This window comes from Colobus angolensis, unplaced genomic scaffold (genome assembly GCF_000951035.1).
Source record: "Colobus angolensis palliatus isolate OR3802 unplaced genomic scaffold, Cang.pa_1.0 Scaffold10, whole genome shotgun sequence".
NCBI classification, from domain to species: domain Eukaryota; kingdom Metazoa; phylum Chordata; class Mammalia; order Primates; family Cercopithecidae; genus Colobus; species Colobus angolensis.
Genome location: NW_012110919.1, coordinates 7,558,958 through 7,567,306, shown reverse-complemented (window position 1 = coordinate 7,567,306; position 8,349 = coordinate 7,558,958). Strand labels below are relative to the sequence as shown.

Below are 8,349 nucleotides of genomic sequence, written 5' to 3'. Positions count from 1 at the left end.
AGAAAAGGTCTTACTCTGTTGCCCAGGCTGGAGCACAGCAGTGCAGTCCCGGTTCATTGCAGCCTCAACCTGCTGGGCTCAAGCAATCCTTCTACCTCAGCTTCCTGAGCAGCTGGGACCACAGGCGCACACCACCATGCCCGGCTAATTTTTTCCCTTTTTTTTTTTTGTAGAGATAGGGTCTCACTATGTTGCCCAGGCTAGTCTTGAACTACTTTACACAAGTGATTCTCGAGCCTCAGCTTCCCAAAGCACTGGGATTACAGGTGTGAGCCACCATGCCCCGCCTCACATTTTTCTGGAATCAAAATAGAATAACTGGTTATAAAGCTTACCCATCAAAAGAAGAAACTGACTTTGCATTTTATTCTTTGTCATAAAATCTGCCTGGATGCTTAGTATTGTATTATTGTTTACTATTATATGTTATTCTAGAGTAATGGCTTTAACCTGAACTCCAGAATCATTCTTGTTGACTAAAAGAAGAAAAAATCTAAAGGCATGCTTGTGTGTATGTAATCTCAAGCTCTGTTTCTGAATGAGAATCTCTGGGTTTTTAATGTTTCAGACAATTCTTGATGGGTCCTGGAGTTTTAGAAACACTGTTCTAGAGTTTAGCACAGTGTTAAGGGAAAGAATCACTCATACATTAAATTTAAAGTAGATTCATACTTCTAGTGGGTTGGTTGGTACTTGGTTGCTGGATTCTGTGTGCTGTTGGACCCAAAGAATGACAGCACTGCTAGGATGAAGCTCATGAGATTTTTGATGAAATGATTCATGAACCTGTAGCCATTTAATTGAAAAGTGGAACACAGGTCCATGGAACAGTTACAGGTGTGGAGGTCACCGTGAATACACATCTTGAAGCTGTGAAAATGACCCTGAAGACAGAAAACCTGTACAGTTGGAAACACGAATTTGAGGAAGTAACATTAAATATTTTACTCTACCAGACAGTTTACCTCTGGATACACTACTTGTGGATGTTGAACCTAAGGTAAAACCTAAGAAAAGGGAAGCTGTTTGTTGCAGGAAGAGGCCAATGCAGAAGCAGAGGTAGAGGAAGAGCACGTGGCCATGGCAGAGGAAGAGGGCGTCCTAGGTGATAAAGTCTCTTAAGATTACTGTTTCAAGGTAATATGTGATCTGAGATATTTTCTGTACAGGTTTTCTTTGCTTATGTCAGTTTTCATTTAAATTTTTTTCTATTAAAAAATTTACTGTTATGCAATATGTCCATGTAATATGTCAGCTTTTTTGTTGTTGTTTTGTTTTTCATTTTGAAACAGGGCCTCTTTCTGTCTCCTAGGCTGGAGTGCAGTGGCATGATCTCAGCTCACTGCAGCCTCTGCCTCATGGACTCGAGATCCTCCCACTTCAGCCTCCTGAGTAGCTGGGACTACAGGTGCCGCCGCCATGCTTGGCTAATTTTTAAAAGATTTTTGTGGAGAATAGAGATGAGGTTTCACTGTATTGTGCAGGCTGGTCTCAAACTTCCGGACTCAAGTGATCCTCCCACCTTGGCCTCCCAAAGTGCCGAGATTGCAGGCATGTGGCACGGTGCGTGGCCAGTATGTCAGTTTTTAACAAACAAATGTGTGGAAAAATTTTTGAAGTAAAGGCAAAGTGATTAAAACTTTCTGCCTGGGTGCAGTGGCTCATGTCTGTAATCCAGCACTTTGGGAGGCTGAGGTGGGCAGATCAGCTGAGCCCAGGAGTTTAAGACTAGCCTGGGCAACATGGCAAAATGCCATCTCTTTAAAAAGTATTTTAAAAAATTGGCCAGGTGTGGTGGCACATGACTGTAGTCCTGGCTACTCGGGAAGGTAAAGGCTGCAGTGAGCTGTGATTGTGCCACTGCTCCCCAGCCAGGGTGACAGAGTTAGAGACCCCATTTCAAAACAAAACAAAAACCAAAAAACCTTCCCATCGTTCCATCTGATTTTTTTCCCTTTTTTTGTTCTACTTTGAGCCTTTCAGTTTTACCAGGGGTTGGCAGTTTTCTTAATTTTATGTATAATTGTCTTTTGTTTCAATTATTTTATGTTTTTTCCTTTAGTGGATGTTTTTGTCTGACTCTTGTTTCTTATCGGTGATACTGTTTCCTATCTGTGTGGTCTCAGTTATTAGTTTTAGAAAATTATTTTTAAAATGCAAGAATGTATAATCACATAAAAAATGTACAATGTACATTCTCTAGCACAGTGGTTATTATCTTCAAATATTATCTTGGCTTTTCTCCAGTATGTTTTGTGTTTTTGTTTAAGATCCTTTTTATGTTTTTTTTAAGGTACCAAATAATTATGGCTGTTACTTTTAGTGTTTACAAAAGAGGCTTAACCATTTCATATTGTTTGATAATTATTACTTTTCAGTTTTCATTATTTTGTTTTAAAAATAATTTCAACTTTTATTTGTGATTCAGGGCATACAAGTGCAGGTTCGTTACATGGGTATATTGCGTGATGCTGAGGTTTGGGGTATGGATGATCCTGTCACTCTGGTAGTGAGCATAGTATGTGATAGGTAGTTTTTCAGCCCATGTCCACATTTGCTAACCACTTCTAGTCATCCCCAGTGTCTATTGTTACCATCTTTTTTTGTTCTTTGAGATGGGGCCTCACTCTGTCACCCAGGCTGGAGTGCAGTGGCATTATTTTGGCCCACTGCAACCTCCACCTCCCGGGTTCAAGCAGCTCTCCTGCCTCAGCCTCCTTAGTAGCTGGGACTACAGGTACCCACCACCACGCCCAGCTAATTTTTGTATTTTTAGTAGAGACGGGGTTTTGCCATGTTGGCCAGGCTGGTCTTGAATTCCTGACCTTATGATCTGTCCGCCTCAGCCTCCCAAAGTTCTGACATTATAGGTGTAAGCCACCATGCCTAGCTTTTATTTTTTTTTATTTTTTTAAATTCCTTGAGAAAGGATCTTGCTCTCACCCAGGCTGGAAGGCAGCGGCATGATCATGGCTCACTGTGGCTTCGACCTTCTGGGCTCAAGTGATCTTCCCACCTCAGCCTCCCACGTAGCTGGGATCACGGGCACGTAACATCACACCTGGCTAACAGTTTGATTTTTTATAGATATGAGGTCTGTGTTGCCCAGGTTGGTCTTGAACTCCTGGGCTCAAGCAGTCCTCTTGCCTCAGCCTCCCAAAGCGCTAGCATTACAGGCATTAGCCACCATGCTCAGCTGTTCATATCTTAGGTCCATGTGTGCTCAATGTTTAGCTCCCAAATATAAGTGAGAACATGCAGTATTGGGTTTTCTGTTCTTGCAGTAATTCACTGAGAATAATGGTCTCCAACTGCATCCATGTTGCTGCAAAGAACAAGGTCTCATTCTTTTTTTATAACTATATAGTACTCCATGGTGTATATGTACCATGTTTTCTTTATCCAATTCACCGTCAGTGGGCACCTAGGTTGATTCCATGTCTTTGCTATTGTGAATAGTGCTGCCATAAACCTATGAATACATGAGTCTTTTTGATAAAATTATTTGTTTTCTTTTAGGTATATACCCAGTAATGGGGTTGTTGAATTGAATGGTAGTTCAGTTTTTAGCTCTTTGAGAAATCTCCAGCTGCTTTCCACAGTGGCTAACTTAACTTATATCCCCACTAACAGTGTGTAAGCTTTCGCTTTTCTCTGCAGCCTTGCCAGTATCTGTTTTTTGACTTTTTAATAATAGCCATTCTGACTGGTGTGAGATGGTATTTTGTTGTGGTTTTCATTGCATTTATCTCATGGTTAGTAATGCTGAACATTTTTTTTCATGTGTTTGTTGGCTGCTTGTATGTCTTCTTTTGAGGAGTGTCTGTTCATGTCCTTTGTCTGCTTCTTAATGGGGTTATTTTTTTTCTTGTGGATTTAAGTTCCATATGGATTCTGAATTTTAGTCTTTTGTTGGATGCATGGTTTGCAAATCTTTTCTCCCATTCTGAAGGCTGTCTGTATACTCTTGATAATGTCTTCTGCCATGCAGAAGCTCTTTAGTTTGATTAGGTCCCACTTGTCAATTTTTGTTTTCATTGCAGTTGTTTTTGGGGACTTAGTCATAAATTCTTTGCCAATGCTGATGTCTGGAAGAGTGTTTCCTAGGTTTTCTTCTAGGATTTTATAGTTTAATGTCTTTAATTCATCTTGAGTTAATTTTTGTATATGACGAAAGGTAGGGGCCCACTTTCATTCTTCTGCATATGCCTATCCAGTTATCCCAGCACCATTTATTGAATGGAGAGTCTTTTTCCCATTGTTTATTTTTGGCAGCTTTGTTGAAGATCAGATGGTTGTGGTTATGCAATTTTATTTCTGGATTCTCCACTCTGTTCCGTTGGTCTGTGTGTCTGTTTTTGTATTAGTACCATGCTGTTTTGGTTACTTTAGCCCTACAGTTTAGTTTTTAAAGTTGGGTAGGGTGATTCTTCTGGCTTTGTTCTTTCTGCCTAGGGTTGCTTTGGTTATTTGGACTCTTTTTGGTTCTGTATGAATCTTAGAAGAGTTTTTTGTTTGTTTGTTTGTTTTGAGACAGAGTCTCGGTCTGTCCCCCAGGCTGGAGTGCAGTGGCTCAGTCTCAGCTCACTGCAAGCTCCATCTCCTGGGTTCACACCATTCTCCTGCCTCAGCCTCCTGAGTAGCTGGGACTATAGGGGTCCGCCACCACGCCCGGCTAATGTTTTGTATTGTTAGTAGAGACGGGGTTTCACCTTGTTAGCCAGGATGATCTTGATCTCCTGACCTCATGATCTACCCGCCTCGGCCTCCCAAAGTGCTGGGATTATAGGTGTGAGTCACCACGCCTGGCCCTTTCTTTTTTTTCCTAATTTTGTGAAGAATTACATTGATAGTTTGATAGGAATAGCATTGAATCTGTATGTTGCTTTTGGCAGTATGGATATTTTAATGATATTGATTCTTCTAATTAATGAGCATGGAATGTTTTTACATTTGTGTCATAACCGATTTCTTTCAGCAGTGTTTTGTAGTTATTCTAGACATCTTTCACCTCCTTGGTTAGATGTAATACTAGGCACTTCATTTTTTGGGGGGCTATTGTAAATAATATTGTGTTTTTAATTTGGCTCTCAGCTAGAATGTTGTTGTATAGAAATGCTACTGATTTTTATTCATTGATTTTGTATCCTGAACCTTTACTGAAGTCGTTTACAGTTCTAGGAGCCTTTTGGTCGAGTCTTAGAGTCTTAAGGGTTTTCTAGATACATAATTGCATCTGCAAAGAGAGAGTTTGATTTCTTCTTTCTCTGTTGAGATGCCTTTGATTTTTTTTTTTTTTCCTTGCCTGATTGCTCTGGCTAGGACTTTCAAGTACTATGTTGAATAGGAGTGGTGAGAGTGAGCATCTTTTTTTCTTGTTCCAGTTCTCAAGGGAATTGTTCCAACTTTTGCCCATTCATGAAGAGATGCTGGGTTCTATCGAAAGCTTTTTCTGTGTCTCTTGAGAAGATGATATGTTTTTTGTTTTTAATTCTGTTTATGTGGTGAATCACATTTATTGTTTTCACATGTTGAAGCAACTTTGCACCTCAGGAACAAAGCTTACTTAATTGTGGTGAATTAACATTTTGATGTGCTGCTGGATTCCATTTGCTAGTATTTTGAGGGTTTTTGTTCCTATGTTCATCAGGGATATTGTTCTGACGTTTTCTTTTTTCATTGTATCTCTGCCAGATTTTGGTATCAGGCTGATGCTGGCTCCCTAGAATGAGTTAGGGAGGAAGCCCTCCTTGATTTTTTGGAATAGTTTCAGTAGGATTGGTACCAATTTTTCTTTGTACGTCTGGTAAAATTCGGCTGTGAATCCATCTGGTCTCGGACTTTTTTTGGTTGGTAGGATTTTTTTTTTTTTTAAATTACTGATTCAGTTTTGGAACTTGTTACTTGTCTGTTCAGGTTTTCACTTCCTTCCTGGTTTAATCTTGGGAGGTTGTGTGTTTCCAGGAATTTATCCTTTTCCTCTAGATTTTCTAATTTGCGTGCATAGAGGTGTTGATAGTAGGCTGAATATCTTTTGTATTTCTGTTTTCACTATTTTAAATTGGTGCTGTGACAAACTTGAACATGTGATAGCCCTTTCCCACCCACCCCCACCATTTTGCATTTCCTTAGGGTAGATAGATATCTAGAAGTGGAATTCCCAAATCAAAGTCTGTGAACCTTTTTCTGATATTCTCTGTTGTATCAGTACCGCCAGTAATGTGCCACATCTGTTTTTAGTGATATGATTATCTAAAATGTTTACTTTTGATCATTGGTTTTAGAAAAATATATTTGAATTTCTTTGATTTCTGGGATGTTGGTCCTCCTCCCACCCCCATTATCCCCACAGATTGCTAAGGAGGAGACTTTGACTGCTCCTTGAATCCTGGCATCTTTTTAAAATTTTTTCTGATATTTGGTTTCTATCAAATTATTATATATAAATAAAAAAAAGCTAGATGACTTGGTGATCCATCTCTTTTTGTATTCATTCCAGCTTATTTTAATTATCAATGCTTTGTAATATATTTTAATATCTGGTATGGCAACACAATTTTTTCTTCTAATAATTTTGATATTCTTATATATATATTCTAAATTCTACTTTAGTAAATGGCAGGCAAAAAAATGTAGACCCGCAGGCAGTAGTAAAGTTTATGGGAGGAAAATTGCAGGTGGTCCTTTCAGCTCCCTGGAAGTCTCTATTGTTTTCTTCAAAACTGGTCTCCCTGCTATAAAATTTGAACTGGAGGTATGTCAGCTTATCTGTAAGAGTTGCATCAGAAATTGAAATAGACTTCCTGTTACCCGTTGTCTAAGTTGTACCCTGTAAAGAGCATCCTTTTTTTTTGTAGGAAAAAATGGTTTTGTACATGGGATGAAACAATATAAACTCAAAACTTACAGGGTTCGTTAAACTTAAAACTTATAAGGGTTAGTTCTGTCACTCATCTCTTTAAAAAGTTTAGGCCGGGCGCGGTGGCTCAAGCCTGTAATCCCAGCACTTTGGGAGGCCGAGACGGGCGGATCACGAGGTCAGGAGATCGAGACCATCCTGGCTAACACGGTGAAACCCCGTCTCTACTAAAGAATACAAAAAGCTAGCCGGGCAAGGTGGCAGGCGTCTGTAGTCCCAGCTACTCGGGAGGCTGAGGCAGGAGAATGGCGTAAACCCGGGAGGCGGAGCTTGCAGTGAGCTGAGATCCGGCCACTGCACTCCAGCCCGGGCGACAGAGCGAGACTCCGTCTCAAAAAAAAAAAAAAAAAAAAAGTTTAAACTAATATCCAGTCAAAACCAACAAGGTATCGCCCTTGAAGTGTTATCTATATGGATTTCCAAGGAGACCATAGGACTGTATACTGTCTTGGAATGTCCTCAGGAGGCTTAGAGAGCATCTTGATAAAAGGTTAGGTGGCTTATGATAGAGTGTATTAGTTTATTTGTGTTATTACCAAAGATGAACTTATGGTTAAAAATGAATTTAGGATTATCATGAAGAGGAGAGAGTAACATTTAGCTGAGGGTGTTAAGTAGATGTCTCAGATGAAGTGATGCTGAAGGTAATTAGCTTTACAAATAGATAAGAGAAGAGAACCACTTCCTAGGTAGGATAAAAGAACATGTAAAAAAGGAATATGAAAAAAAAATTGTGTTTCTTTAAAAATGTTGTTCTCTACCAGCCTAATGAGTATTTCCATATGATAGAAATAAAGAGCTAAAGTTGCTCATAGAGGTAGTGGCAGGAAATGAGGTCAAAGAGGGAGATATTCCAGTAAGGAGGCTGTTGAACACTTTTTAGGCATAATATCATTTTTTTTCTACAGCGAAGCCATTGGGAAAGTTGTGTACAATTACAAATGAACTTTTGCAAGTTAAATGGACAATCTTTTGTGATGTTGGTGCTTCAGAAGCACTGTCAAAGGGTTGCTTTCCAGTATTGAAAATACTAAAAAATGGCTGGGCACAGTGGCTCACACCTGTAATCCCAGCACTTTAGGAGGCTGAGGCGGGTGGATCACGAGGTCAGGAGTTCAAGACCAACCTGGCCAAGATGGCGAAACCCCGTCTCTACTAAAAATACAAAAATTAGCTGGGCATGGTGGCAGTCGCCTGTAATCCCAGCTACTCGGGAGGCTGAGGCAGGAGAATCACTTGAACTCGCGAGGTGAAGGTTGCAGTGACTCACGATTGTGCCTCTGCATTGCATCCTGGGCAACAGAGCGAGACTCTGTCTCAAAAAAAAAAAAAAAATGGGGCCTGGTGGTGGGAGGTGTTTGGTTCATGGGGCAGATCCCCCATGAATGGCTTAGCACCATCCTCTTGGTGATGAGTTCATGTGAGATCCA

The 8,349-nt window shown here is 40.1% G+C and overlaps 1 protein-coding gene and 1 pseudogene across 1 annotated transcript in view; both read left to right on the top strand.

The window, feature by feature from the left end:
• The window catches only part of CDK17 (cyclin-dependent kinase 17), a 123,057-nt gene that overhangs the window by 11,530 nt on the left and 103,178 nt on the right, over positions 1-8,349 (top strand). The gene's annotated exons all lie outside the window — the stretch shown is intronic.
• LOC105506206 lies at positions 748-1,109 on the top strand (annotated as a pseudogene).